The following is a 27,904-nucleotide window of genomic DNA, read 5'->3' on the forward strand; positions in this document are numbered from 1 at the left end:
TTGAATGGTTTTAAAAAGTTAACTTTGAGCATGAATTGTTTTTTTAAACTGCAAAGAATAAAAAAAATCAATGTGGGATTGGAGGCACAATCTGAGCAGAAAGCACCATAGGCTGCTATGGTGCAACTCTTATGTTGACTAGAAACATTAATATGATGACGCTCTTCTTTTGATATGTCTTTCATTTACATTTTATTGTTAGTAGCTGATACAGCACTGTTTGCAGCTCCTCAGTATATGGTTATCCCGTGACAACAATGTTTTCATCATATTTATTATTCTACAAATGTATTTTTAAATGCACTGATGTGGTGTTTGCATGCTATGCAAGACGGCACATCATGGAATGTTTATAAGGAGCATCGAATAGGATTGTGATATTTGCACCTGGAAGAGTCGGACACGCAGATCCTGAAAAGAAATAAAAACTCTCTAGCAAGGGCCGTCTTTCCCCTGAGTTTAATCTTTACTTTTAGTGAAATGGTTTATGAAAAACCAGTAAGCTGCTCTAGGTGAGGCTCGAACTCACAACCTCGGCATGCCTCAATGCAAGTACTGCTGTATAAGTACCGCGCGCTAACAGATTGCGCCACTGGAGCTCACTGTTCTCATATCTCCCCAGTTGAGCCATCTAGAGCTGACCAAGGAGATACTGGCACTGCTCCCTTATTCACTGTGCAAGATCGACTCACATGCTAGCATGTTATCATGACTATTAAAAACTACAGTCCTAATGGAACAGATTTGATAATTCTGCTATATCATGTGCTCTGTCTATTGAACACCACATATATTTGCCAGTTCTGACACAGTCTAGGAGAAACTTATGATTATTTGTAATTAGCACATCGTAAGAATTTCCTAAAAAATGAAACATAGTCACCTAAGGCAGACGAGGTGGCCGAGTGGTTAAGGCGATGGACTGCTAATCCATTGTGCTCTGCACGCGTGGGTTCGAATCCCACCTTCGTCGGAACGCCATCAGACACTCTTTTGAAGGTGGGCATGTCTCGTAGTACAATTACACTCTCTTTCAAGACACAGCCATAATCCACTAGAAGGGCCCAACTGACTATTCCATTTTGGCAATTATGTCAAATTAAGGGAAGTGTTTTGTGCTTAATTGAAATTAGATCTTTCATGAAGTGTCCAGAGGATTGCCTTTCCCTCACTCCTGGCCTTCTAACTAACCCTGGTCGTAGTGGGCGTAGTGGGGCTCCGCGGAGCTACGCGGAGTGGGCGAGAAGCTACGCCCACTCCCGCACTCCGCGTAGCCCCACTACGCACCTCCCTCCCGCTCTCCCCTACATACATTATTTAAGCAACTACCCTTAATAAAACAATTTTAAAGCACTTACCGTGTCCGGGGCTCGTCCGGGGCTCCCTCTTGGAATAGCGTCGTCCTGGATACCAATGCGCATGCGCGGGAGGCCGCGCATGCGCATTGGTATCCAGGAAGGGACGCTATTCCAAGAGGGAGCCCCGGAAGAGCCCCGGACATGGTAAGTGCTTTAAAAATTGTTTTATTAAGGTTAGTTGCTTAAATAATGTATGTAGGGGAGGGCGGGAGGGAGGCGGGTGGCGGCCGAATCGGCTACGCACACGGAGTGGGCGTAGTGTTGCCGGCTACGCTGTCTACACAAAATGCGTAGAAGGCAACACTACGCCTACTCCGTGGGCGTAGCCGATTCGGACGCCCAGGGTTACTTCTAACCAGTTTGGATAGATAGACTGATAAGAAAGCAGCTCTTACTCCTAAAGTTTCAGCCATCTCAAGTGTATGACTGTTGACATATGTCTGCCCCACAGAGACAGATCACTTCTAATAAGTGAGTTCTCTATCTGTCACTGATTGTGGACATACTAACTAGAGCTATCAGTATGGTCATAAATGTGAATACTCTTATGTTCTCAAATCAAAATGGAGTTTTTCCTACTTCCAAGAAAAGTGTCTTAAGCATGCTCTTCAATTTGTGCACGCATGTAGACATTCAAATGCAACTGCATTTCCATACAGAGTCTCAAAATCATAGATATCTTCATACCGCAGTAAGAATACATGAACCGATTTACATACTGCAGGCAGGCTGGCCTTGTAGCTCAGTGGCAGAGCACTGGTCTTGTAAACCAGGGGTCATGAGTTCAAGCCTCATCAGGGCCTTTTTATATGTGAGTTTCTGTATGTTGTTTCCAAGTCATTCTTTCTAGGAGTCACACCTTGTCTTAAGTTTGCTTATTGACAAGCTTCCCTTTCCTGCTTTCATCGTATCAAGAAGACTTCATGAAAACCATTGAACCATAAACTATCGCCTCACCCCTTCCGATCGCCTGACGAACGCCTGACAAACGCCATTCTCACCCCGCCGGGCAAAGCCAAATAAGCCATGCATATTTGAAGTTCCTTTGAAAGTCAGAGCGAGGACTATGACCTCTGTTCCGACTGAGTCTGCATCCACAGAAAGGATGAAATAAGGATCTAGAAATTTCACCAAGGAGATGTGAACTTCATCCCCCTTAAAATACTTTTCCTCCCAGATGCCCCGGCTCTTAGTCAAATGAGGTTAATCTTCAAAACCCCACCCCCACTAATCATAAATATCCGACTCTCCTGCTGTCCATTCAAATGATACAAGGTATCTTGTACATAGAGAGAATGTGAGAAAAAGCAGAATCGCTTCATAGATTTGGTGACCTTGGATGGGTGGGCTGGATAAAGAAGTGAACCTGATTTCGGGAAAAGGAGTATCGTGATGGGGATGAGGAAAAGAGAACATGGACCACATTCACAAGTTAGAGAAATAAATATATTAGGTTGAATGGTTTTAAAAAGTTAACTTTGAGCATGAATTGTTTTTTTAAACTGCAAAGAATAAAAAAAATCAATGTGGGATTGGAGGCACAATCTGAGCAGAAAGCACCATAGGCTGCTATGGTGCAACTCTTATGTTGACTAGAAACATTAATATGATGACGCTCTTCTTTTGATATGTCTTTCATTTACATTTTATTGTTAGTAGCTGATACAGCACTGTTTGCAGCTCCTCAGTATATGGTTATCCCGTGACAACAATGTTTTCATCATATTTATTATTCTACAAATGTATTTTTAAATGCACTGATGTGGTGTTTGCATGCTATGCAAGACGGCACATCATGGAATGTTTATAAGGAGCATCGAATAGGATTGTGATATTTGCACCTGGAAGAGTCGGACACGCAGATCCTGAAAAGAAATAAAAACTCTCTAGCAAGGGCCGTCTTTCCCCTGAGTTTAATCTTTACTTTTAGTGAAATGGTTTATGAAAAACCAGTAAGCTGCTCTAGGTGAGGCTCGAACTCACAACCTCGGCATGCCTCAATGCAAGTACTGCTGTATAAGTACCGCGCGCTAACAGATTGCGCCACTGGAGCTCACTGTTCTCATATCTCCCCAGTTGAGCCATCTAGAGCTGACCAAGGAGATACTGGCACTGCTCCCTTATTCACTGTGCAAGATCGACTCACATGCTAGCATGTTATCATGACTATTAAAAACTACAGTCCTAATGGAACAGATTTGATAATTCTGCTATATCATGTGCTCTGTCTATTGAACACCACATATATTTGCCAGTTCTGACACAGTCTAGGAGAAACTTATGATTATTTGTAATTAGCACATCGTAAGAATTTCCTAAAAAATGAAACATAGTCACCTAAGGCAGACGAGGTGGCCGAGTGGTTAAGGCGATGGACTGCTAATCCATTGTGCTCTGCACGCGTGGGTTCGAATCCCACCTTCGTCGGAACGCCATCAGACACTCTTTTGAAGGTGGGCATGTCTCGTAGTACAATTACACTCTCTTTCAAGACGCAGCCATAATCCACTAGAAGGGCCCAACTGACTATTCCATTTTGGCAATTATGTCAAATTAAGGGAAGTGTTTTGTGCTTAATTGAAATTAGATCTTTCATGAAGTGTCCAGAGGATTGCCTTTCCCTCACTCCTGGCCTTCTAACTAACCCTGGTCGTAGTGGGCGTAGTGGGGCTCCGCGGAGCTACGCGGAGTGGGCGAGAAGCTACGCCCACTCCCGCACTCCGCGTAGCCCCACTACGCACCTCCCTCCCGCTCTCCCCTACATACATTATTTAAGCAACTACCCTTAATAAAACAATTTTAAAGCACTTACCGTGTCCGGGGCTCGTCCGGGGCTCCCTCTTGGAATAGCGTCGTCCTGGATACCAATGCGCATGCGCGGGAGGCCGCGCATGCGCATTGGTATCCAGGAAGGGACGCTATTCCAAGAGGGAGCCCCGGAAGAGCCCCGGACATGGTAAGTGCTTTAAAAATTGTTTTATTAAGGTTAGTTGCTTAAATAATGTATGTAGGGGAGGGCGGGAGGGAGGCGGGTGGCGGCCGAATCGGCTACGCTCACGGAGTGGGCGTAGTGTTGCCGGCTACGCTGTCTACGCAAAATGCGTAGAAGGCAACACTACGCCTACTCCGTGGGCGTAGCCGATTCGGACGCCCAGGGTTACTTCTAACCAGTTTGGATAGATAGACTGATAAGAAAGCAGCTCTTACTCCTAAAGTTTCAGCCATCTCAAGTGTATGACTGTTGACATATGTCTGCCCCACAGAGACAGATCACTTCTAATAAGTGAGTTCTCTATCTGTCACTGATTGTGGACATACTAACTAGAGCTATCAGTATGGTCATAAATGTGAATACTCTTATGTTCTCAAATCAAAATGGAGTTTTTCCTACTTCCAAGAAAAGTGTCTTAAGCATGCTCTTCAATTTGTGCACGCATGTAGACATTCAAATGCAACTGCATTTCCATACAGAGTTTCAAAATCATAGATATCTTCTTACCGCAGTAAGAATACATGAAGCGATTTACATACTGCAGGCAGGCTGGCCTTGTAGCTCAGTGGCAGAGCACTGGTCTTGTAAACCAGGGGTCATGAGTTCAAGCCTCATCAGGGCCTTTTTATATGTGAGTTTCTGTATGTTGTTTCCAAGTCATTCTTTCTAGGAGTCACACCTTGTCTTAAGTTTGCTTATTGACAAGCTTCCCTTTCCTGCTTTCATCGTATCAAGAAGACTTCATGAAAACCATTGAACCATAAACTATCGCCTCACCCCTTCCGATCGCCTGACGAACGCCTGACAAACGCCATTCTCACCCCGCCGGGCAAGCCCTGCCGGGCAAAGCCAAATAAGCCATGCATATTTGAAGTTCCTTTGAAAGTCAGAGCGAGGACTATGACCTCTGTTCCGACTGAGTCTGCATCCACAGAAAGGATGAAATAAGGATCTAGAAATTTCACCAAGGAGATGTGAACTTCATCCCCCTTAAAATACTTTTCCTCCCAGATGCCCCGGCTCTTAGTCAAATGAGGTTAATCTTCAAAACCCCACCCCCACTAATCATAAATATCCGACTCTCCTGCTGTCCATTCAAATGATACAAGGTATCTTGTACATAGAGAGAATGTGAGAAAAAGCAGAATCGCTTCATAGATTTGGTGACCTTGGATGGGTGGGCTGGATAAAGAAGTGAACCTGATTTCGGGAAAAGGAGTATCGTGATGGGGATGAGGAAAAGAGAACATGGACCACATTCACAAGTTAGAGAAATAAATATATTAGGTTGAATGGTTTTAAAAAGTTAACTTTGAGCATGAATTGTTTTTTTAAACTGCAAAGAATAAAAAAAATCAATGTGGGATTGGAGGCACAATCTGAGCAGAAAGCACCATAGGCTGCTATGGTGCAACTCTTATGTTGACTAGAAACATTAATATGATGACGCTCTTCTTTTGATATGTCTTTCATTTACATTTTATTGTTAGTAGCTGATACAGCACTGTTTGCAGCTCCTCAGTATATGGTTATCCCGTGACAACAATGTTTTCATCATATTTATTATTCTACAAATGTATTTTTAAATGCACTGATGTGGTGTTTGCATGCTATGCAAGACGGCACATCATGGAATGTTTATAAGGAGCATCGAATAGGATTGTGATATTTGCACCTGGAAGAGTCGGACACGCAGATCCTGAAAAGAAATAAAAACTCTCTAGCAAGGGCCGTCTTTCCCCTGAGTTTAATCTTTACTTTTAGTGAAATGGTTTATGAAAAACCAGTAAGCTGCTCTAGGTGAGGCTCGAACTCACAACCTCGGCATGCCTCAATGCAAGTACTGCTGTATAAGTACCGCGCGCTAACAGATTGCGCCACTGGAGCTCACTGTTCTCATATCTCCCCAGTTGAGCCATCTAGAGCTGACCAAGGAGATACTGGCACTGCTCCCTTATTCACTGTGCAAGATCGACTCACATGCTAGCATGTTATCATGACTATTAAAAACTACAGTCCTAATGGAACAGATTTGATAATTCTGCTATATCATGTGCTCTGTCTATTGAACACCACATATATTTGCCAGTTCTGACACAGTCTAGGAGAAACTTATGATTATTTGTAATTAGCACATCGTAAGAATTTCCTAAAAAATGAAACATAGTCACCTAAGGCAGACGAGGTGGCCGAGTGGTTAAGGCGATGGACTGCTAATCCATTGTGCTCTGCACGCGTGGGTTCGAATCCCACCTTCGTCGGAACGCCATCAGACACTCTTTTGAAGGTGGGCATGTCTCGTAGTACAATTACACTCTCTTTCAAGACACAGCCATAATCCACTAGAAGGGCCCAACTGACTATTCCATTTTGGCAATTATGTCAAATTAAGGGAAGTGTTTTGTGCTTAATTGAAATTAGATCTTTCATGAAGTGTCCAGAGGATTGCCTTTCCCTCACTCCTGGCCTTCTAACTAACCCTGGTCGTAGTGGGCGTAGTGGGGCTCCGCGGAGCTACGCGGAGTGGGCGAGAAGCTACGCCCACTCCCGCACTCCGCGTAGCCCCACTACGCACCTCCCTCCCGCTCTCCCCTACATACATTATTTAAGCAACTACCCTTAATAAAACAATTTTAAAGCACTTACCGTGTCCGGGGCTCGTCCGGGGCTCCCTCTTGGAATAGCGTCGTCCTGGATACCAATGCGCATGCGCGGGAGGCCGCGCATGCGCATTGGTATCCAGGAAGGGACGCTATTCCAAGAGGGAGCCCCGGAAGAGCCCCGGACATGGTAAGTGCTTTAAAAATTGTTTTATTAAGGTTAGTTGCTTAAATAATGTATGTAGGGGAGGGCGGGAGGGAGGCGGGTGGCGGCCGAATCGGCTACGCACACGGAGTGGGCGTAGTGTTGCCGGCTACGCTGTCTACGCAAAATGCGTAGAAGGCAACACTACGCCTACTCCGTGGGCGTAGCCGATTCGGACGCCCAGGGTTACTTCTAACCAGTTTGGATAGATAGACTGATAAGAAAGCAGCTCTTACTCCTAAAGTTTCAGCCATCTCAAGTGTATGACTGTTGACATATGTCTGCCCCACAGAGACAGATCACTTCTAATAAGTGAGTTCTCTATCTGTCACTGATTGTGGACATACTAACTAGAGCTATCAGTATGGTCATAAATGTGAATACTCTTATGTTCTCAAATCAAAATGGAGTTTTTCCTACTTCCAAGAAAAGTGTCTTAAGCATGCTCTTCAATTTGTGCACGCATGTAGACATTCAAATGCAACTGCATTTCCATACAGAGTCTCAAAATCATAGATATCTTCATACCGCAGTAAGAATACATGAACCGATTTACATACTGCAGGCAGGCTGGCCTTGTAGCTCAGTGGCAGAGCACTGGTCTTGTAAACCAGGGGTCATGAGTTCTAGCCTCATCAGGGCCTTTTTATATGTGAGTTTCTGTATGTTGTTTCCAAGTCATTCTTTCTAGGAGTCACACCTTGTCTTAAGTTTGCTTATTGACAAGCTTCCCTTTCCTGCTTTCATCGTATCAAGAAGACTTCATGAAAACCATTGAACCATAAACTATCGCCTCACCCCTTCCGATCGCCTGACGAACGCCTGACAAACGCCATTCTCACCCCGCCGGGCAAAGCCAAATAAGCCATGCATATTTGAAGTTCCTTTTGAAAGTCAGAGCGAGGACTATGACCTCTGTTCCGACTGAGTCTGCATCCACAGAAAGGATGAAATAAGGATCTAGAAATTTCACCAAGGAGATGTGAACTTCATCCCCCTTAAAATACTTTTCCTCCCAGATGCCCCGGCTCTTAGTCAAATGAGGTTAATCTTCAAAACCCCACCCCCACTAATCATAAATATCCGACTCTCCTGCTGTCCATTCAAATGATACAAGGTATCTTGTACATAGAGAGAATGTGAGAAAAAGCAGAATCGCTTCATAGATTTGGTGACCTTGGATGGGTGGGCTGGATAAAGAAGTGAACCTGATTTCGGGAAAAGGAGTATCGTGATGGGGATGAGGAAAAGAGAACATGGACCACATTCACAAGTTAGAGAAATAAATATATTAGGTTGAATGGTTTTAAAAAGTTAACTTTGAGCATGAATTGTTTTTTTAAACTGCAAAGAATAAAAAAAATCAATGTGGGATTGGAGGCACAATCTGAGCAGAAAGCACCATAGGCTGCTATGGTGCAACTCTTATGTTGACTAGAAACATTAATATGATGACGCTCTTCTTTTGATATGTCTTTCATTTACATTTTATTGTTAGTAGCTGATACAGCACTGTTTGCAGCTCCTCAGTATATGGTTATCCCGTGACAACAATGTTTTCATCATATTTATTATTCTACAAATGTATTTTTAAATGCACTGATGTGGTGTTTGCATGCTATGCAAGACGGCACATCATGGAATGTTTATAAGGAGCATCGAATAGGATTGTGATATTTGCACCTGGAAGAGTCGGACACGCAGATCCTGAAAAGAAATAAAAACTCTCTAGCAAGGGCCGTCTTTCCCCTGAGTTTAATCTTTACTTTTAGTGAAATGGTTTATGAAAAACCAGTAAGCTGCTCTAGGTGAGGCTCGAACTCACAACCTCGGCATGCCTCAATGCAAGTACTGCTGTATAAGTACCGCGCGCTAACAGATTGCGCCACTGGAGCTCACTGTTCTCATATCTCCCCAGTTGAGCCATCTAGAGCTGACCAAGGAGATACTGGCACTGCTCCCTTATTCACTGTGCAAGATCGACTCACATGCTAGCATGTTATCATGACTATTAAAAACTACAGTCCTAATGGAACAGATTTGATAATTCTGCTATATCATGTGCTCTGTCTATTGAACACCACATATATTTGCCAGTTCTGACACAGTCTAGGAGAAACTTATGATTATTTGTAATTAGCACATCGTAAGAATTTCCTAAAAAATGAAACATAGTCACCTAAGGCAGACGAGGTGGCCGAGTGGTTAAGGCGATGGACTGCTAATCCATTGTGCTCTGCACGCGTGGGTTCGAATCCCACCTTCGTCGGAACGCCATCAGACACTCTTTTGAAGGTGGGCATGTCTCGTAGTACAATTACACTCTCTTTCAAGACACAGCCATAATCCACTAGAAGGGCCCAACTGACTATTCCATTTTGGCAATTATGTCAAATTAAGGGAAGTGTTTTGTGCTTAATTGAAATTAGATCTTTCATGAAGTGTCCAGAGGATTGCCTTTCCCTCACTCCTGGCCTTCTAACTAACCCTGGTCGTAGTGGGCGTAGTGGGGCTCCGCGGAGCTACGCGGAGTGGGCGAGAAGCTACGCCCACTCCCGCACTCCGCGTAGCCCCACTACGCACCTCCCTCCCGCTCTCCCCTACATACATTATTTAAGCAACTACCCTTAATAAAACAATTTTAAAGCACTTACCGTGTCCGGGGCTCGTCCGGGGCTCCCTCTTGGAATAGCGTCGTCCTGGATACCAATGCGCATGCGCGGGAGGCCGCGCATGCGCATTGGTATCCAGGAAGGGACGCTATTCCAAGAGGGAGCCCCGGAAGAGCCCCGGACATGGTAAGTGCTTTAAAAATTGTTTTATTAAGGTTAGTTGCTTAAATAATGTATGTAGGGGAGGGCGGGAGGGAGGCGGGTGGCGGCCGAATCGGCTACGCTCACGGAGTGGGCGTAGTGTTGCCGGCTACGCTGTCTACGCAAAATGCGTAGAAGGCAACACTACGCCTACTCCGTGGGCGTAGCCGATTCGGACGCCCAGGGTTACTTCTAACCAGTTTGGATAGATAGACTGATAAGAAAGCAGCTCTTACTCCTAAAGTTTCAGCCATCTCAAGTGTATGACTGTTGACATATGTCTGCCCCACAGAGACAGATCACTTCTAATAAGTGAGTTCTCTATCTGTCACTGATTGTGGACATACTAACTAGAGCTATCAGTATGGTCATAAATGTGAATACTCTTATGTTCTCAAATCAAAATGGAGTTTTTCCTACTTCCAAGAAAAGTGTCTTAAGCATGCTCTTCAATTTGTGCACGAATGTAGACATTCAAATGCAACTGCATTTCCATACAGAGTCTCAAAATCATAGATATCTTCTTACCGCAGTAAGAATACATGAAGCGATTTACATACTGCAGGCAGGCTGGCCTTGTAGCTCAGTGGCAGAGCACTGGTCTTGTAAACCAGGGGTCATGAGTTCAAGCCTCATCAGGGCCTTTTTATATGTGAGTTTCTGTATGTTGTTTCCAAGTCATTCTTTCTAGGAGTCACACCTTGTCTTAAGTTTGCTTATTGACAAGCTTCCCTTTCCTGCTTTCATCGTATCAAGAAGACTTCATGAAAACCATTGAACCATAAACTATCGCCTCACCCCTTCCGATCGCCTGACGAACGCCTGACAAACGCCATTCTCACCCCGCCGGGCAAAGCCAAATAAGCCATGCATATTTGAAGTTCCTTTTGAAAGTCAGAGCGAGGACTATGACCTCTGTTCCGACTGAGTCTGCATCCACAGAAAGGATGAAATAAGGATCTAGAAATTTCACCAAGGAGATGTGAACTTCATCCCCCTTAAAATACTTTTCCTCCCAGATGCCCCGGCTCTTAGTCAAATGAGGTTAATCTTCAAAACCCCACCCCCACTAACCATAAATATCCGACTCTCCTGCTGTCCATTCAAATGATACAAGGTATCTTGTACATAGAGAGAATGTGAGAAAAAGCAGAATCGCTTCATAGATTTGGTGACCTTGGATGGGTGGGCTGGATAAAGAAGTGAACCTGATTTCGGGAAAAGGAGTATCGTGATGGGGATGAGGAAAAGAGAACATGGACCACATTCACAAGTTAGAGAAATAAATATATTAGGTTGAATGGTTTTAAAAAGTTAACTTTGAGCATGAATTGTTTTTTTAAACTGCAAAGAATAAAAAAAATCAATGTGGGATTGGAGGCACAATCTGAGCAGAAAGCACCATAAGCTGCTATGGTGCAACTCTTATGTTGACTAGAAACATTAATATGATGACGCTCTTCTTTTGATATGTCTTTCATTTACATTTTATTGTTAGTAGCTGATACAGCACTGTTTGCAGCTCCTCAGTATATGGTTATCCCGTGACAACAATGTTTTCATCATATTTATTATTCTACAAATGTATTTTTAAATGCACTGATGTGGTGTTTGCATGCTATGCAAGACGGCACATCATGGAATGTTTATAAGGAGCATCGAATAGGATTGTGATATTTGCACCTGGAAGAGTCGGACACGCAGATCCTGAAAAGAAATAAAAACTCTCTAGCAAGGGCCGTCTTTCCCCTGAGTTTAATCTTTACTTTTAGTGAAATGGTTTATGAAAAACCAGTAATCTGCTCCAGGTGAGGCTCAAACTCACAACCTCGGCATGCCTCAATGCAAGTACTGCTGTATAAGTACCGCGCGCTAACAGATTGCGCCACTGGAGCTCACTGTTCTCATATCTCCCCAGTTGAGCCATCTAGAGCTGACCAAGGAGATACTGGCACTGCTCCCTTATTCACTGTGCAAGATCGACTCACATGCTAGCATGTTATCATGACTATTAAAAACTACAGTCCTAATGGAACAGATTTGATAATTCTGCTATATCATGTGCTCTGTCTATTGAACACCACATATATTTGCCAGTTCTGACACAGTCTAGGAGAAACTTATGATTATTTGTAATTAGCACATCGTAAGAATTTCCTAAAAAATGAAACATAGTCACCTAAGGCAGACGAGGTGGCCGAGTGGTTAAGGCGATGGACTGCTAATCCATTGTGCTCTGCACGCGTGGGTTCGAATCCCACCTTCGTCGGAATGCCATCAGACACTCTTTTGAAGGTGGGCATGTCTCGTAGTACAATTACACTCTCTTTCAAGACACAGCCATAATCCACTAGAAGGGCCCAACTGACTATTCCATTTTGGCAATTATGTCAAATTAAGGGAAGTGTTTTGTGCTTAATTGAAATTAGATCTTTCATGAAGTGTCCAGAGGATTGCCTTTCCCTCACTCCTGGCCTTCTAACTAACCCTGGTCGTAGTGGGCGTAGTGGGGCTCCGCGGAGCTACGTGGAGTGGGCGAGAAGCTACGCCCACTCCCGCACTCCGCGTAGCCCCACTACGCACCTCCCTCCCGCTCTCCCCTACATACATTATTTAAGCAACTACCCTTAATAAAACAATTTTAAAGCACTTACCGTGTCCTGGGCTCGTCCGGGGCTCCCTCTTGGAATAGCGTCGTCCTGGATACCAATGCGCATGCGCGGGAGGCCGCGCATGCGCATTGGTATCCAGGAAGGGACGCTATTCCAAGAGGGAGCCCCGGAAGAGCCCCGGACATGGTAAGTGCTTTAAAAATTGTTTTATTAAGGTTAGTTGCTTAAATAATGTATGTAGGGGAGGGCGGGAGGGAGGCGGGTGGCGGCCGAATCGGCTACGCACACGGAGTGGGCGTAGTGTTGCCGGCTACGCTGTCTACGCAAAATGCGTAGAAGGCAACACTACGCCTACTCCGTGGGCGTAGCCGATTCAGACGCCCAGGGTTACTTCTAACCAGTTTGGATAGATAGACTGATAAGAAAGCAGCTCTTACTCCTAAAGTTTCAGCCATCTCAAGTGTATGACTGTTGACATATGTCTGCCCCACAGAGACAGATCACTTCTAATAAGTGAGTTCTCTATCTGTCACTGATTGTGGACATACTAACTAGAGCTATCAGTATGGTCATAAATGTGAATACTCTTATGTTCTCAAATCAAAATGGAGTTTTTCCTACTTCCAAGAAAAGTGTCTTAAGCATGCTCTTCAATTTGTGCACGCATGTAGACATTCAAATGCAACTGCATTTCCATACAGAGTCTCAAAATCATAGATATCTTCATACCGCAGTAAGAATACATGAAGCGATTTACATACTGCAGGCAGGCTGGCCTTGTAGCTCAGTGGCAGAGCATGGGTCTTGTAAACCAGGGGTCATGAGTTCAAGCCTCATCAGGGCCTTTGTATATGTGAGTTTCTGTATGTTGTTTCCAAGTCATTCTTTCTAGAAGTCACACCTTGTCTTAAGTTTGCTTATTGACAAGCTTCCCTTTCCTGCTTTCATCGTATCAAGAAGACTTCATGAAAACCATAAACTATCGCCTCACCCCTTCCGATCGCCTGACGAACGCCTGACAAACGCCATTCTCACCCCGCCGGGCAAGCCCTGCCGGGCAAAGCCAAAAAAGCCATGCATATTTGAAGTTCCTTTGAAAGTCAGAGCGAGGACTATGACCTCTGTTCCGACTGAGTATGCATCCACAGAAAGGATGAAATAAGGATCTAGAAATTTCACCAAGGAGATGTGAACTTCATCCCCCTTAAAATACTTTTCCTCCCAGATGCCCCGGCTCTTAGTCAAATGAGGTTAATCTTCAAAACCCCACCCCCACTAACCATAAATATCCGACTCTCCTGCTGTCCATTCAAATGATACAAGGTATCTTGTACATAGAGAGAATGTGAGAAAAAGCAGAATCGCTTCATAGATTTGGTGACCTTGGATGGGTGGGCTGGATAAAGAAGTGAACCTGATTTCGGGAAAAGGAGTATCGTGATGGGGATGAGGAAAAGAGAACATGTACCACATTCACAAGTTAGAGAAATAAATATATTAGGTTGAATGGTTTTAAAAAGTTAACTTTGAGCATGAATTGTTTTTTTAAACTGCAAAGAATAAAAAAAATCAATGTGGGATTGGAGGCACAATCTGAGCAGAAAGCACCATAAGCTGCTATGGTGCAACTCTTATGTTGACTAGAAACATTAATATGATGACGCTCTCCTTTTGATATGTCTTTCAGTAAAATTTTATTGTAAGTAGCTGATACAGCACTGTTTGCAGCTCCTCAGTATATGGTTATCCCGTGACAACAATGTTTTCATCATATTTATTATTCTACAAATGTATTTTTAAATGCACTGATGTGGTGTTTGCATGCTATGCAAGACGGCACATCATGGAATTTTACAAGGAGCATCGAATAGGATTGTGATATTTGCACCTGGAAGAGTCGGACACGCAGATCCTGAAAAGAAGTAAAAACTCTCTAGCACGGGCCATCTTTCCCCTGAGTTTAATCTTTACTTTTAGTGAAATGGTTTATGAAAAACCAGTAAGCTGCTCCAGGTGAGGCTCAAACTCACAACCTTGGCATGCCTCAATGCAAGTACTGCTGTATAAGTACCGCGCGCTAACAGATTGCGCCACTGGAGCTCACTGTTCTCATATCTCCCCAGTTGAGCCATCTAGAGCTGACCAAGGAGATACTGGCACTGCTCCCTTATTCACTGTGCAAGATCGACTCACATGCTAGCATGTTATCATGACTATTAAAAACTACAGTCCTAATGGAACAGATTTGATAATTCTGCTATATCATGTGCTCTGTCTATTGAACACCACATATATTTGCCAGTTCTGACACAGTCTAGGAGAAACTTATGATTATTTGTAATTAGCACATCGTAAGAATTTCCTAAAAAATGAAACATAGTCACCTAAGGCAGACGAGGTGGCCGAGTGGTTAAGGCGATGGACTGCTAATCCATTGTGCTCTGCACGCGTGGGTTTGAATCCCACCTTCGTCGGAACGCCATCAGACACTCTTTTGAAGGTGGGCATGTCTCGTAGTACAATTACACTCTCTTTCAAGACACAGCCATAATCCACTAGAAGGGCCCAACTGACTATTCCATTTTGGCAATTATGTCAAATTAAGGGAAGTGTTTTGTGCTTAATTGAAATTAGATCTTTCATGAAGTGTCCAGAGGATTGCCTTTCCCTCACTCCTGGCCTTCTAACTAACCCTGGTCGTAGTGGGCGTAGTGGGGCTCCGCGGAGCTACGCGGAGTGGGCGAGAAGCTACGCCCACTCCCTCACTCCGCGTAGCCCCACTACGCACCTCCCTCCCGCTCTCCCCTACATACATTATTTAAGCAACTACCCTTAATAAAACAATTTTAAAGCACTTACCGTGTCCGGGGCTCGTCCGGGGCTCCCTCTTGGAATAGCGTCGTCCTGGATACCAATGCGCATGCGCGGGAGGCCGCGCATGCGCATTGGTATCCAGGAAGGGACGCTATTCCAAGAGGGAGCCCCGGAAGAGCCCCGGACATGGTAAGTGCTTTAAAAATTGTTTTATTAAGGTTAGTTGCTTAAATAATGTATGTAGGGGAGGGCGGGAGGGAGGCGGGTGGCGGCCGAATCGGCTACGCACACGGAGTGGGCGTAGTGTTGCCGGCTACGCTGTCTACGCAAAATGCGTAGAAGGCAACACTACGCCTACTCCGTGGGCGTAGCCGATTCGGACGCCCAGGGTTACTTCTAACCAGTTTGGATAGATAGACTGATAAGAAAGCAGCTCTTACTCCTAAAGTTTCAGCCATCTCAAGTGTATGACTGTTGACATATGTCTGCCCCACAGAGACAGATCACTTCTAATAAGTGAGTTCTCTATCTGTCACTGATTGTGGACATACTAACTAGAGCTATCAGTATGGTCATAAATGTGAATACTCTTATGTTCTCAAATCAAAATGGAGTTTTTCCTACTCCCAAGAAAAGTGTCTTAAGCATGCTCTTCAATTTGTGCACGCATGTAGACATTCAAATGCAACTGCATTTCCATACAGAGTCTCAAAATCATAGATATCTTCATACCGCAGTAAGAATACATGAAGCGATTTACATACTGCAGGCAGGCTGGCCTTGTAGCTCAGTGGCAGAGCACGGGTCTTGTAAACCAGGGGTCATGAGTTCAAGCCTCATCAGGGCCTTTTTATATGTGAGTTTCTGTATGTTGTTTCCAAGTCATTCTTTCTAGGAGTCACACCTTGTCTTAAGTTTGCTTATTGACAAGCTTCCCTTTCCTGCTTTCATCGTATCAAGAAGACTTCATGAAAACCATTGAACCATAAACTATCGCCTCACCCCTTTCGATCGCCTGACGAACGCCTGACAAACGCCATTCTCACCCCGCCGGGCAAGCCCTGCCGGGCAAAGCCAAATAAGCCATGCATATTTGAAGTTCCTTTGAAAGTCAGAGCGAGGACTATGACCTCTGTTCCGACTGAGTCTGCATCCACAGAAAGGATGAAATAAGGATCTAGAAATTTCACCAAGGAGATGTGAACTTCATCCCCCTTAAAATACTTTTCCTCCCAGATGCCCCGGCTCTTAGTCAAATGAGGTTAATCTTCAAAACCCCACCCCCACTAACCATAAATATCCGACTCTCCTGCTGTCCATTCAAATGATACAAGGTATCTTGTACATAGAGAGAATGTGAGAAAAAGCAGAATGGCTTCATAGATTTGGTGACCTTGGATGGGTGGGCTGGATAAAGAAGTGAACCTGATTTCGGGAAAAGGAGTATCGTGATGGGGATGAGGAAAAGAGAACGTGGACCACATTCACAAGTTAGAGAAATAAATATATTAGGTTGAATGGTTTTAAAAAGTTAACTTTGAGCATGAATTGTTTTTTTAAACTGCAAAGAATAAAAAAAATCAATGTGGGATTGGAGGCACAATCTGAGCAGAAAGCACCATAAGCTGCTATGGTGCAACTCTTATGTTGACTAGAAACATTAATATGATGACGCTCTTCTTTTGATATGTCTTTCATTTACATTTTATTGTTAGTAGCTGATACAGCACTGTTTGCAGCTCCTCAGTATATGGTTATCCCGTGACAACAATGTTTTCATCATATTTATTATTCTACAAATGTATTTTTAAATGCACTGATGTGGTGTTTGCATGCTATGCAAGACGGCACATCATGGAATGTTTATAAGGAGCATCGAATAGGATTGTGATATTTGCACCTGGAAGAGTCGGACACGCAGATCCTGAAAAGAAATAAAAACTCTCTAGCAAGGGCCGTCTTTCCCCTGAGTTTAATCTTTACTTTTAGTGAAATGGTTTATGAAAAACCAGTAAGCTGCTCTAGGTGAGGCTCAAACTCACAACCTCGGCATGCCTCAATGCAAGTACTGCTGTATAAGTACCGCGCGCTAACAGATTGCGCCACTGGAGCTCACTGTTCTCATATCTCCCCAGTTGAGCCATCTAGAGCTGACCAAGGAGATACTGGCACTGCTCCCTTATTCACTGTGCAAGATCGACTCACATGCTAGCATGTTATCATGACTATTAAAAACTACAGTCCTAATGGAACAGATTTGATAATTCTGCTATATCATGTGCTCTGTCTATTGAACACCACATATATTTGCCAGTTCTGACACAGTCTAGGAGAAACTTATGATTATTTGTAATTAGCACATCGTAAGAATTTCCTAAAAAATGAAACATAGTCACCTAAGGCAGACGAGGTGGCCGAGTGGTTAAGGCGATGGACTGCTAATCCATTGTGCTCTGCACGCGTGGGTTCGAATCCCACCTTCGTCGGAACGCCATCAGACACTCTTTTGAAGGTGGGCATGTCTCGTAGTACAATTACACTCTCTTTCAAGACACAGCCATAATCCACTAGAAGGGCCCAACTGACTATTCCATTTTGGCAATTATGTCAAATTAAGGGAAGTGTTTTGTGCTTAATTGAAATTAGATCTTTCATGAAGTGTCCAGAGGATTGCCTTTCCCTCACTCCTGGCCTTCTAACTAACCCTGGTCGTAGTGGGCGTAGTGGGGCTCCGCGGAGCTACGCGGAGTGGGCGAGAAGCTACGCCCACTCCCGCACTCCGCGTAGCCCCACTACGCACCTCCCTCCCGCTCTCCCCTACATACATTATTTAAGCAACTACCCTTAATAAAACAATTTTAAAGCACTTACCGTGTCCGGGGCTCGTCCGGGGCTCCCTCTTGGAATAGCGTCGTCCTGGATACCAATGCGCATGCGCGGGAGGCCGCGCATGCGCATTGGTATCCAGGAAGGGACGCTATTCCAAGAGGGAGCCCCGGAAGAGCCCCGGACATGGTAAGTGCTTTAAAAATTGTTTTATTAAGGTTAGTTGCTTAAATAATGTATGTAGGGGAGGGCGGGAGGGAGGCGGGTGGCGGCCGAATCGGCTACGCACACGGAGTGGGCGTAGTGTTGCCGGCTACGCTGTCTACGCAAAATGCGTAGAAGGCAACACTACGCCTACTCCGTGGGCGTAGCCGATTCGGACGCCCAGGGTTACTTCTAACCAGTTTGGATAGATAGACTGATAAGAAAGCAGCTCTTACTCCTAAAGTTTCAGCCATCTCAAGTGTATGACTGTTGACATATGTCTGCCCCACAGAGACAGATCACTTCTAATAAGTGAGTTCTCTATCTGTCACTGATTGTGGACATACTAACTAGAGCTATCAGTATGGTCATAAATGTGAATACTCTTATGTTCTCAAATCAAAATGGAGTTTTTCCTACTCCCAAGAAAAGTGTCTTAAGCATGCTCTTCAATTTGTGCACGCATGTAGACATTCAAATGCAACTGCATTTCCATACAGAGTCTCAAAATCATAGATATCTTCATACCGCAGTAAGAATACATGAAGCGATTTACATACTGCAGGCAGGCTGGCCTTGTAGCTCAGTGGCAGAGCACTGGTCTTGTAAACCAGGGGTCATGAGTTCAAGCCTCATCAGGGCCTTTTTATATGTGAGTTTCTGTATGTTGTTTCCAAGTCATTCTTTCTAGGAGTCACACCTTGTCTTAAGTTTGCTTATTGACAAGCTTCCCTTTCCTGCTTTCATCGTATCAAGAAGACTTCATGAAAACCATTGAACCATAAACTATCGCCTCACCCCTTCCGATCGCCTGACGAACGCCTGACAAACGCCATTCTCACCCCGCCGGGCAAGCCCTGCCGGGCAAAGCCAAATAAGCCATGCATATTTGAAGTTCCTTTGAAAGTCAGAGCGAGGACTATGACCTCTGTTCCGACTGAGTCTGCATCCACAGAAAGGATGAAATAAGGATCTAGAAATTTCACCAAGGAGATGTGAACTTCATCCCCCTTAAAATACTTTTCCTCCCAGATGCCCCGGCTCTTAGTCAAATGAGGTTAATCTTCAAAACCCCACCCCCACTAACCATAAATATCCGACTCTCCTGCTGTCCATTCAAATGATACAAGGTATCTTGTACATAGAGAGAATGTGAGAAAAAGCAGAATCGCTTCATAGATTTGGTGACCTTGGATGGGTGGGCTGGATAAAGAAGTGAACCTGATTTCGGGAAAAGGAGTATCGTGATGGGGATGAGGAAAAGAGAACGTGGACCACATTCACAAGTTAGAGAAATAAATATATTAGGTTGAATGGTTTTAAAAAGTTAACTTTGAGCATGAATTGTTTTTTTAAACTGCAAAGAATAAAAAAAATCAATGTGGGATTGGAGGCACAATCTGAGCAGAAAGCACCATAAGCTGCTATGGTGCAACTCTTATGTTGACTAGAAACATTAATATGATGACGCTCTTCTTTTGATATGTCTTTCATTTACATTTTATTGTTAGTAGCTGATACAGCACTGTTTGCAGCTCCTCAGTATATGGTTATCCCGTGACAACAATGTTTTCATCATATTTATTATTCTACAAATGTATTTTTAAATGCACTGATGTGGTGTTTGCATGCTATGCAAGACGGCACATCATGGAATGTTTATAAGGAGCATCGAATAGGATTGTGATATTTGCACCTGGAAGAGTCGGACACGCAGATCCTGAAAAGAAATAAAAACTCTCTAGCAAGGGCCGTCTTTCCCCTGAGTTTAATCTTTACTTTTAGAGAAATGGTTTATGAAAAACCAGTAAGCTGCTCTAGGTGAGGCTCGAACTCACAACCTCGACATGCCTCAATGCAAGTACTGCTGTATAAGTACCGCGCGCTAACAGATTGCGCCACTGGAGCTCACTGTTCTCATATCTCCCCAGTTGAGCCATCTAGAGCTGACCAAGGAGATACTGGCACTGCTCCCTTATTCACTGTGCAAGATCGACTCACATGCTAGCATGTTATCATGACTATTAAAAACTACAGTCCTAATGGAACAGATTTGATAATTCTGCTATATCATGTGCTCTGTCTATTGAACACCACATATATTTGCCAGTTCTGACACAGTCTAGGAGAAACTTATGATTATTTGTAATTAGCACATCGTAAGAATTTCCTAAAAAATGAAACATAGTCACCTAAGGCAGACGAGGTGGCCGAGTGGTTTAGGCGATGGACTGCTAATCCATTGTGCTCTGCATGCGTGGGTTCGAATCCCACCTTCGTCGGAACGCCATCAGACACTCTTTTGAAGGTGGGCATGTCTCGTAGTACAATTACACTCTCTTTCAAGACACAGCCATAATCCACTAGAAGGGCCCAACTGACTATTCCATTTTGGCAATTATGTCAAATTAAGGGAAGTGTTTTGTGCTTAATTGAAATTAGATCTTTCATGAAGTGTCCAGAGGATTGCCTTTCCCTCACTCCTGGCCTTCTAACTAACCCTGGTCGTAGTGGGCGTAGTGGGGCTCCGCGGAGCTACGCGGAGTGGGCGAGAAGCTACGCCCACTCCCGCACTCCGCGTAGCCCCACTACGCACCTCCCTCCCGCTCTCCCCTACATACATTATTTAAGCAACTACCCTTAATAAAACAATTTTAAAGAACTTACCGTGTCCGGGGCTCGCCCGGGGCTCCCTCTTGGAATAGCGTCGTCCTGGATACCAATGCGCATGCGCGGGAGGCCGCGCATGCGCATTGGTATCCAGGAAGGGACGCTATTCCAAGAGGGAGCCCCGGAAGAGCCCCGGACATGGTAAGTGCTTTAAAAATTGTTTTATTAAGGTTAGTTGCTTAAATAATGTATGTAGGGGAGGGCGGGAGGGAGGCGGGTGGCGGCCGAATCGGCTACGCACACGGAGTGGGCGTAGTGTTGCCGGGTACGCTGTCTACGCAAAATGCGTAGAAGGCAACACTACGCCTACTCCGTGGGCGTAGCCGATTCGGACGCCCAGGGTTACTTCTAACCAGTTTGGATAGATAGACTGATAAGAAAGCAGCTCTTACTCCTAAAGTTTCAGCCATCTCAAGTGTATGACTGTTGACATATGTCTGCCCCACAGAGACAGATCACTTCTAATAAGTGAGTTCTCTATCTGTCACTGATTGTGGACATACTAACTAGAGCTATCAGTATGGTCATAAATGTGAATACTCTTATGTTCTCAAATCAAAATGGAGTTTTTCCTACTTCCAAGAAAAGTGTCTTAAGCATGCTCTTCAATTTGTGCACGCATGTAGACATTCAAATGGAACTGCATTTCCATACAGAGTCTCAAAATCATAGATATCTTCATACCGCAGTAAGAATACATGAAGCGATTTACATACTGCAGGCAGGCTGGACTTGTAGCTCAGTGGCAGAGCACTGGTCTTGTAAACCAGGGGTCATGAGTTCAAGCCTCATCAGGGCCTTTTTATATGTGAGTTTCTGTATGTTGTTTCCAAGTCATTCTTTCTAGGAGTCACACCTTGTCTTAAGTTTGCTTATTGACAAGCTTCCCTTTCCTGCTTTCATCGTATCAAGAAGACTTCATGAAAACCATTGAACCATAAACTATCGCTTCACCCCTTCCGATCGCCTGACGAACGCCTGACAAACGCCATTCTCACCCTGCCGGGCAAAGCCAAATAAGCCATGCATATTTGAAGTTCCTTTGAAAGTCAGAGCGAGGACTATGACCTCTGTTCCGACTGAGTCTGCATCCACAGAAAGGATGAAATAAGGATCTAGAAATTTCACCAAGGAGATGTGAACTTCATCTCCCTTAAAATACTTTTCCTCCCAGATGCCCCGGCTCTTAGTCAAATGAGGTTAATCTTCAAAACCCCACCCCCACTAACCATAAATATCCGACTCTCCTGCTGTCCATTCAAATGATACAAGGTATCTTGTACATAGAGAGAATGTGAGAAAAAGCAGAATCGCTTCATAGATTTGGTGACCTTGGATGGGTGGGCTGGATAAAGAAGTGAACCTGATTTCGGGAAAAGGAGTATCGTGATGGGGATGAGGAAAAGAGAACATGGACCACATTCACAAGTTAGAGAAATAAATATATTAGGTTGAATGGTTTTAAAAAGTTAACTTTGAGCATGAATTGTTTTTTTAAACTGCAAAGAATAAAAAAAATCAATGTGGGATTGGAGGCACAATCTGAGCAGAAAGCACCATAAGCTGCTATGGTGCAACTCTTATGTTGACTAGAAACATTAATATGATGACGCTCTTCTTTTGATATGTCTTTCATTTACATTTTATTGTTAGTAGCTGATACAGCACTGTTTGCAGCTCCTCAGTATATGGTTATCCCGTGACAACAATGTTTTCATCATATTTATTATTCTACAAATGTATTTTTAAATGCACTGATGTGGTGTTTGCATGCTATGCAAGACGGCACATCATGGAATGTTTATAAGGAGCATCGAATAGGATTGTGATATTTGCACCTGGAAGAGTCGGACACGCAGATCCTGAAAAGAAATAAAAACTCTCTAGCAAGGGCCGTCTTTCCCCTGAGTTTAATCTTTACTTTTAGTGAAATGGTTTATGAAAAACCAGTACGCTGCTCCAGGTGAGGCTCAAACTCACAACCTCGGCATGCCTCAATGCAAGTACTGCTGTATAAGTACCGCGCGCTAACCGATTGCGCCACTGGAGCTCACTGTGGTCATATCTCCCCAGTTGAGCCATCTAGAGCTGACCAAGGAGATACTGGCACTGCTCCCTTATTCACTGTGCAAGATCGACTCACATGCTAGCATGTTATCATGACTATTAAAAACTACAGTCCTAATGGAACAGATTTGATAATTCTGCTATATCATGTGCTCTGTCTATTGAACACCACATATATTTGCCAGTTCTGACACAGTCTAGGAGAAACTTATGATTATTTGTAATTAGCACATCGTAAGAATTTCCTAAAAAATGAAACATAGTCACCTAAGGCAGACGAGGTGGCCGAGTGGTTAAGGCGATGGACTGCTAATCCATTGTGCTCTGCACACGTGGGTTCGAATCCCACCTTCGTCGGAACGCCATCAGACACTCTTTTGAAGGTGGGCATGTCTCGTAGTACAATTACACTCTCTTTCAAGACACAGCCATAATCCACTAGAAGGGCCCAACTGACTATTCCATTTTGGCAATTATGTCAAATTAAGGGAAGTGTTTTGTGCTTAATTGAAATTAGATCTTTCATGAAGTGTCCAGAGGATTGCCTTTCCCTCACTCCTGGCCTTCTAACTAACCCTGGTTGTAGTGGGCGTAGTGGGGCTCCGCGGAGCTACGCGGAGTGGGCGAGAAGCTATGCCCACTCCCGCACTCCGCGTAGCCCCACTACGCACCTCCGTCCCGCTCTCCCCTACATACATTATTTAAGCAACTACCCTTAATAAAACAATTTTAAAGCACTTACCGTGTCCGGGGCTCGTCCGGGGCTCCCTCTTGGAATAGCGTCGTCCTGGATACCAATGCGCATGCGCGGGAGGCCGCGCATGCGAATTGGTATCCAGGAAGGGACGCTATTCCAAGAGGGAGCCACGGAAGAGCCCCGGACATGGTAAGTGCTTTAAAAATTGTTTTATTAAGGTTAGTTGCTTAAATAATGTATGTAGGGGAGGGCGGGAGGGAGGCGGGTGGCGGCCGAATCGGCTACGCACACGGAGTGGGCGTAGTGTTGCCGGCTACGCTGTCTACGCAAAATGCGTAGAAGGCAACACTACGCCTACTCCGTGGGCGTAGCCGATTCGGACGCCCAGGGTTACTTCTAACCAGTTTGGATAGATAGACTGATAAGAAAGCAGCTCTTACTCCTAAAGTTTCAGCCATCTCAAGTGTATGACTGTTGACATATGTCTGCCCCACAGAGACAGATCACTTCTAATAAGTGAGTTCTCTATCTGTCACTGATTGTGGACATACTAACTAGAGCTATCAGTATGGTCATAAATGTGAATACTCTTATGTTCTCAAATCAAAATGGAGTTTTTCCTACTTCCAAGAAAAGTGTCTTAAGCATGCTCTTCAATTTGTGCACGCATGTAGACATTCAAATGGAACTGCATTTCCATACAGAGTCTCAAAATCATAGATATCTTCATACCGCAGTAAGAATACATGAAGCGATTTACATACTGCAGGCAGGCTGGCCTTGTAGCTCAGTGGCAGAGCACTGGTCTTGTAAACCAGGGGTCATGAGTTCAAGCCTCATCAGGGCCTTTTTATATGTGAGTTTCTGTATGTTGTTTCCAAGTCATTCTTTCTAGGAGTCACACCTTGTCTTAAGTTTGCTTATTGACAAGCTTCCCTTTCCTGCTTTCATCGTATCAAGAAGACTTCATGAAAACCATTGAACCATAAACTATCGCTTCACCCCTTCCGATCGCCTGACGAACGCCTGACAAACGCCATTCTCACCCTGCCGGGCAAAGCCAAATAAGCCATGCATATTTGAAGTTCCTTTGAAAGTCAGAGCGAGGACTATGACCTCTGTTCCGACTGAGTCTGCATCCACAGAAAGGATGAAATAAGGATCTAGAAATTTCACCAAGGAGATGTGAACTTCATCCCCCTTAAAATACTTTTCCTCCCAGATGCCCCGGCTCTTAGTCAAATGAGGTTAATCTTCAAAACCCCACCCCCACTAACCATAAATATCCGACTCTCCTGCTGTCCATTCAAATGATACAAGGTATCTTGTACATAGAGAGAATGTGAGAAAAAGCAGAATCGCTTCATAGATTTGGTGACCTTGGATGGGTGGGCTGGATAAAGAAGTGAACCTGATTTCGGGAAAAGGAGTATCGTGATGGGGATGAGGAAAAGAGAACGTGGACCACATTCACAAGTTAGAGAAATAAATATATTAGGTTGAATGGTTTTAAAAAGTTAACTTTGAGCATGAATTGTTTTTTTAAACTGCAAAGAATAAAAAAAATCAATGTGGGATTGGAGGCACAATCTGAGCAGAAAGCACCATAAGCTGCTATGGTGCAACTCTTATGTTGACTAGAAACATTAATATGATGACGCTCTTCTTTTGATATGTCTTTCATTTACATTTTATTGTTAGTAGCTGATACAGCACTGTTTGCAGCTCCTCAGTATATGGTTATCCCGTGACAACAATGTTTTCATCATATTTATTATTCTACAAATGTATTTTTAAATGCACTGATGTGGTGTTTGCATGCTATGCAAGACGGCACATCATGGAATGTTTATAAGGAGCATCGAATAGGATTGTGATATTTGCACCTGGAAGAGTCGGACACGCAGATCCTGAAAAGAAATAAAAACTCTCTAGCAAGGGCCGTCTTACCCCTGAGTTTAATCGTTACTTTTAGTGAAATGGTTTATGAAAAACCAGTAAGCTGCTCTAGGTGAGACTCGAACTCACAACCTCGGCATGCCTCAATGCAAGTACTGCTGTATAAGTACCGCGCGCTAACAGATTGCGCCACTGGAGCTCACTGTTCTCATATCTCCCCAGTTGAGCCATCTAGAGCTGACCAAGGAGATACTGGCACTGCTCCCTTATTCACTGTGCAAGATCGACTCACATGCTAGCATGTTATCATGACTATTAAAAACTACAGTCCTAATGGAACAGATTTGATAATTCTGCTATATCATGTGCTCTGTCTATTGAACACCACATATATTTGCCAGTTCTGACACAGTCTAGGAGAAACTTATGATTATTTGTAATTAGCACATCGTAAGAATTTCCTAAAAAATGAAACATAGTCACCTAAGGCAGACGAGGTGGCCGAGTGGTTAAGGCGATGGACTGCTAATCCATTGTGCTCTGCACGCGTGGGTTCGAATCCCACCTTCGTCGGAACGCCATCAGACACTCTTTTGAAGGTGGGCATGTCTCGTAGTACAATTACACTCTCTTTCAAGACACAGCCATAATCCACTAGAAGGGCCCAACTGACTATTCCATTTTGGCAATTATGTCAAATTAAGGGAAGTGTTTTGTGCTTAATTGAAATTAGATCTTTCATGAAGTGTCCAGAGGATTGCCTTTCCCTCACTCCTGGCCTTCTAACTAACCCTGGTCGTAGTGGGCGTAGTGGGGCTCCGCGGAGCTACGCGGAGTGGGCGAGAAGCTACGCCCACTCCCGCACTCCGCGTAGCCCCACTACGCACCTCCCTCCCGCTCTCCCCTACATACATTATTTAAGCAACTACCCTTAATAAAACAATTTTAAAGAACTTACCGTGTCCGGGGCTCGTCCGGGGCTCCCTCTTGGAATAGCGTCGTCCTGGATACCAATGCGCATGCGCGGGAGGCCGCGCATGCGCATTGGTATCCAGGAAGGGACGCTATTCCAAGAGGGAGCCCCGGAAGAGCCCCGGACATGGTAAGTGCTTTAAAAATTGTTTTATTAAGGTTAGTTGCTTAAATAATGTATGTAGGGGAGGGCGGGAGGGAGGCGGGTGGCGGCCGAATCGGCTACGCACACGGAGTGGGCGTAGTGTTGCCGGCTACGCTGTCTACGCAAAATGCGTAGAAGGCAACACTACGCCTACTCCGTGGGCGTAGCCGATTCGGACGCCCAGGGTTACTTCTAACCAGTTTGGATAGATAGACTGATAAGAAAGCAGCTCTTACTCCTAAAGTTTCAGCCATATCAAGTGTATGACTGTTGACATATGTCTGCCCCACAGAGACAGATCACTTCTAATAAGTGAGTTCTCTATCTGTCACTGATTGTGGACATACTAACTAGAGCTATCAGTATGGTCATAAATGTGAATACTCTTATGTTCTCAAATCAAAATGGAGTTTTTCCTACTTCCAAGAAAAGTGTCTTAAGCATGCTCTTCAATTTGTGCACGCATGTAGACATTCAAATGCAACTGCATTTCCATACAGAGTCTCAAAATCATAGATATCTTCATACCGCAGTAAGAATACATGAAGCGATTTACATACTGCAGGCAGGCTGGCCTTGTAGCTCAGTGGCAGAGCACTGGTCTTGTAAACCAGGGGTCATGAGTTCAAGCCTCATCAGGGCCTTTTTATATGTGAGTTTCTGTATGTTGTTTCCAAGTCATTCTTTCTAGGAGTCACACCTTGTCTTAAGTTTGCTTATTGACAAGCTTCTCTTTCCTGCTTTCATCGTATCAAGAAGACTTCATGAAAACCATTGAACCATAAACTATCGCCTCACCCCTTCCGATCGCCTGACGAACGCCTGACAAACGCCATTCTCACCCCGCCGGGCAAGCCCTGCCGGGCAAAGCCAAATAAGCCATGCATATTTGAAGTTCCTTTGAAAGTCAGAGCGAGGACTATGACCTTTGTTCCGACTGAGTCTGCATCCACAGAAAGGATGAAATAAGGATCTAGAAATTTCACCAAGGAGATGTGAACTTCATCCCCCTTAAAATACTTTTCCTCCC

General features: G+C 44.2%; 27 non-coding genes across 27 annotated transcripts; 20 read left to right on the forward strand and 7 right to left on the reverse strand.

Annotated features, from left to right (window-relative positions):
* Nucleotides 1–504: 504 nt before the first annotated feature.
* TRNAI-UAU (transfer RNA isoleucine (anticodon UAU)) lies at nucleotides 505–599 on the reverse strand. The gene is made up of 2 exons: nucleotides 562–599; nucleotides 505–540 (listed from the first exon to the last, which is right to left on the reverse strand). It is a non-coding gene; the product is annotated as a tRNA-Ile (tRNA).
* A 292-nt stretch (nucleotides 600–891) lies between these two features.
* On the forward strand, nucleotides 892–973 carry TRNAS-GCU (transfer RNA serine (anticodon GCU)). Its single transcript has one exon. It is a non-coding gene; the product is annotated as a tRNA-Ser (tRNA).
* Nucleotides 974–2,089: 1,116 nt separating this feature from the next.
* Nucleotides 2,090–2,161, forward strand: TRNAT-UGU (transfer RNA threonine (anticodon UGU)). Its single transcript has one exon. It is a non-coding gene; the product is annotated as a tRNA-Thr (tRNA).
* A 1,155-nt stretch (nucleotides 2,162–3,316) lies between these two features.
* Nucleotides 3,317–3,411, reverse strand: TRNAI-UAU (transfer RNA isoleucine (anticodon UAU)). The gene is made up of 2 exons: nucleotides 3,374–3,411; nucleotides 3,317–3,352 (listed from the first exon to the last, which is right to left on the reverse strand). It is a non-coding gene; the product is annotated as a tRNA-Ile (tRNA).
* Nucleotides 3,412–3,703: 292 nt separating this feature from the next.
* Nucleotides 3,704–3,785, forward strand: TRNAS-GCU (transfer RNA serine (anticodon GCU)). Its single transcript has one exon. It is a non-coding gene; the product is annotated as a tRNA-Ser (tRNA).
* A 1,116-nt stretch (nucleotides 3,786–4,901) lies between these two features.
* TRNAT-UGU (transfer RNA threonine (anticodon UGU)) lies at nucleotides 4,902–4,973 on the forward strand. The gene has a single exon. It is a non-coding gene; the product is annotated as a tRNA-Thr (tRNA).
* Nucleotides 4,974–6,142: 1,169 nt separating this feature from the next.
* On the reverse strand, nucleotides 6,143–6,237 carry TRNAI-UAU (transfer RNA isoleucine (anticodon UAU)). Its single transcript has 2 exons — nucleotides 6,200–6,237; nucleotides 6,143–6,178 (listed from the first exon to the last, which is right to left on the reverse strand). It is a non-coding gene; the product is annotated as a tRNA-Ile (tRNA).
* Nucleotides 6,238–6,529: 292 nt separating this feature from the next.
* On the forward strand, nucleotides 6,530–6,611 carry TRNAS-GCU (transfer RNA serine (anticodon GCU)). The gene has a single exon. It is a non-coding gene; the product is annotated as a tRNA-Ser (tRNA).
* Nucleotides 6,612–7,727: 1,116 nt separating this feature from the next.
* Nucleotides 7,728–7,799, forward strand: TRNAT-UGU (transfer RNA threonine (anticodon UGU)). The gene has a single exon. It is a non-coding gene; the product is annotated as a tRNA-Thr (tRNA).
* A 1,156-nt stretch (nucleotides 7,800–8,955) lies between these two features.
* Nucleotides 8,956–9,050, reverse strand: TRNAI-UAU (transfer RNA isoleucine (anticodon UAU)). Its single transcript has 2 exons — nucleotides 9,013–9,050; nucleotides 8,956–8,991 (listed from the first exon to the last, which is right to left on the reverse strand). It is a non-coding gene; the product is annotated as a tRNA-Ile (tRNA).
* A 292-nt stretch (nucleotides 9,051–9,342) lies between these two features.
* TRNAS-GCU (transfer RNA serine (anticodon GCU)) lies at nucleotides 9,343–9,424 on the forward strand. Its single transcript has one exon. It is a non-coding gene; the product is annotated as a tRNA-Ser (tRNA).
* A 1,116-nt stretch (nucleotides 9,425–10,540) lies between these two features.
* TRNAT-UGU (transfer RNA threonine (anticodon UGU)) lies at nucleotides 10,541–10,612 on the forward strand. The gene has a single exon. It is a non-coding gene; the product is annotated as a tRNA-Thr (tRNA).
* Nucleotides 10,613–11,768: 1,156 nt separating this feature from the next.
* Nucleotides 11,769–11,863, reverse strand: TRNAI-UAU (transfer RNA isoleucine (anticodon UAU)). Its single transcript has 2 exons — nucleotides 11,826–11,863; nucleotides 11,769–11,804 (listed from the first exon to the last, which is right to left on the reverse strand). It is a non-coding gene; the product is annotated as a tRNA-Ile (tRNA).
* Nucleotides 11,864–12,155: 292 nt separating this feature from the next.
* Nucleotides 12,156–12,237, forward strand: TRNAS-GCU (transfer RNA serine (anticodon GCU)). The gene has a single exon. It is a non-coding gene; the product is annotated as a tRNA-Ser (tRNA).
* A 1,116-nt stretch (nucleotides 12,238–13,353) lies between these two features.
* Nucleotides 13,354–13,425, forward strand: TRNAT-UGU (transfer RNA threonine (anticodon UGU)). The gene has a single exon. It is a non-coding gene; the product is annotated as a tRNA-Thr (tRNA).
* A 1,547-nt stretch (nucleotides 13,426–14,972) lies between these two features.
* TRNAS-GCU (transfer RNA serine (anticodon GCU)) lies at nucleotides 14,973–15,054 on the forward strand. Its single transcript has one exon. It is a non-coding gene; the product is annotated as a tRNA-Ser (tRNA).
* A 1,116-nt stretch (nucleotides 15,055–16,170) lies between these two features.
* TRNAT-UGU (transfer RNA threonine (anticodon UGU)) lies at nucleotides 16,171–16,242 on the forward strand. The gene has a single exon. It is a non-coding gene; the product is annotated as a tRNA-Thr (tRNA).
* Nucleotides 16,243–17,798: 1,556 nt separating this feature from the next.
* Nucleotides 17,799–17,880, forward strand: TRNAS-GCU (transfer RNA serine (anticodon GCU)). Its single transcript has one exon. It is a non-coding gene; the product is annotated as a tRNA-Ser (tRNA).
* Nucleotides 17,881–18,996: 1,116 nt separating this feature from the next.
* Nucleotides 18,997–19,068, forward strand: TRNAT-UGU (transfer RNA threonine (anticodon UGU)). Its single transcript has one exon. It is a non-coding gene; the product is annotated as a tRNA-Thr (tRNA).
* Nucleotides 19,069–20,624: 1,556 nt separating this feature from the next.
* TRNAS-GCU (transfer RNA serine (anticodon GCU)) lies at nucleotides 20,625–20,706 on the forward strand. The gene has a single exon. It is a non-coding gene; the product is annotated as a tRNA-Ser (tRNA).
* Nucleotides 20,707–21,822: 1,116 nt separating this feature from the next.
* TRNAT-UGU (transfer RNA threonine (anticodon UGU)) lies at nucleotides 21,823–21,894 on the forward strand. The gene has a single exon. It is a non-coding gene; the product is annotated as a tRNA-Thr (tRNA).
* A 1,155-nt stretch (nucleotides 21,895–23,049) lies between these two features.
* On the reverse strand, nucleotides 23,050–23,144 carry TRNAI-UAU (transfer RNA isoleucine (anticodon UAU)). Its single transcript has 2 exons — nucleotides 23,107–23,144; nucleotides 23,050–23,085 (listed from the first exon to the last, which is right to left on the reverse strand). It is a non-coding gene; the product is annotated as a tRNA-Ile (tRNA).
* A 292-nt stretch (nucleotides 23,145–23,436) lies between these two features.
* On the forward strand, nucleotides 23,437–23,518 carry TRNAS-GCU (transfer RNA serine (anticodon GCU)). Its single transcript has one exon. It is a non-coding gene; the product is annotated as a tRNA-Ser (tRNA).
* A 1,116-nt stretch (nucleotides 23,519–24,634) lies between these two features.
* On the forward strand, nucleotides 24,635–24,706 carry TRNAT-UGU (transfer RNA threonine (anticodon UGU)). The gene has a single exon. It is a non-coding gene; the product is annotated as a tRNA-Thr (tRNA).
* A 1,155-nt stretch (nucleotides 24,707–25,861) lies between these two features.
* TRNAI-UAU (transfer RNA isoleucine (anticodon UAU)) lies at nucleotides 25,862–25,956 on the reverse strand. Its single transcript has 2 exons — nucleotides 25,919–25,956; nucleotides 25,862–25,897 (listed from the first exon to the last, which is right to left on the reverse strand). It is a non-coding gene; the product is annotated as a tRNA-Ile (tRNA).
* A 292-nt stretch (nucleotides 25,957–26,248) lies between these two features.
* On the forward strand, nucleotides 26,249–26,330 carry TRNAS-GCU (transfer RNA serine (anticodon GCU)). The gene has a single exon. It is a non-coding gene; the product is annotated as a tRNA-Ser (tRNA).
* A 1,116-nt stretch (nucleotides 26,331–27,446) lies between these two features.
* Nucleotides 27,447–27,518, forward strand: TRNAT-UGU (transfer RNA threonine (anticodon UGU)). The gene has a single exon. It is a non-coding gene; the product is annotated as a tRNA-Thr (tRNA).
* The last annotated feature ends 386 nt before the right edge of the window (nucleotides 27,519–27,904 follow it).

The sequence above is a fragment of the Lissotriton helveticus genome, chromosome 5_1 (assembly GCF_964261635.1).
Source record: "Lissotriton helveticus chromosome 5_1, aLisHel1.1, whole genome shotgun sequence".
In the NCBI taxonomy this organism is placed as follows: Eukaryota; Metazoa; Chordata; class Amphibia; order Caudata; family Salamandridae; genus Lissotriton; species Lissotriton helveticus.